Genomic DNA, 504 nt, shown 5'->3' with positions numbered 1-504 from the left:
GTTGATTGAATGAAACCTTAATTCTTCTTCCTTTTCTTTTTAATTCTCTCTTTCTTGTCTCTCACGCTACAACGGTTTCTCAACAACTGTAGAACTATTGGGATCAATGCCTTGTCTGGCCCCTTTCCCAAGGAAATTGGTTTGCTTACAAGTCTAAAATCGCTGTAAGCTTTTTCTTCTTATTTAAAAAAAACATAGTAAATGTCAGATTTTGATGCTTCCTTAATATTGAACATATATCTTTTTTGTATGCAGAGGTATTGGTCTAAATAACTTTTCCGGTCCTATACCAGCTGAGATTGGGAACTGCACAAGACTACTGAAAATGTGAGAAACATATATGATATATATAATACTTTTGTGTAATTCACTAATCTCTGCAGTGTTTTTTGCTAAAGTTAATCTCTGCAGTGTTTGATTAATAATCTTTCATAATCATCATCTAGTTTTGTTATTATTTTTATTGCAGATACCTAGGAAATTCTGGACTTAGTGGAGAAATAC

General features: G+C 32.3%; 1 long non-coding RNA gene across 1 annotated transcript; it reads left to right on the top strand.

The window, feature by feature from the left end:
* The first annotated feature begins 9 nt into the window (after positions 1–9).
* Positions 10–504, top strand: LOC104774888. The gene is made up of 3 exons (XR_765566.2): positions 10–164; positions 256–327; positions 470–504. It is a non-coding gene; the product is annotated as an uncharacterized LOC104774888 (long non-coding RNA).

Source organism: Camelina sativa, unplaced genomic scaffold, assembly GCF_000633955.1.
Source record: "Camelina sativa cultivar DH55 unplaced genomic scaffold, Cs unpScaffold06475, whole genome shotgun sequence".
In the NCBI taxonomy this organism is placed as follows: domain Eukaryota; kingdom Viridiplantae; phylum Streptophyta; class Magnoliopsida; order Brassicales; family Brassicaceae; genus Camelina; species Camelina sativa.
This window is presented reverse-complemented; position numbering and strand designations above follow the sequence as displayed.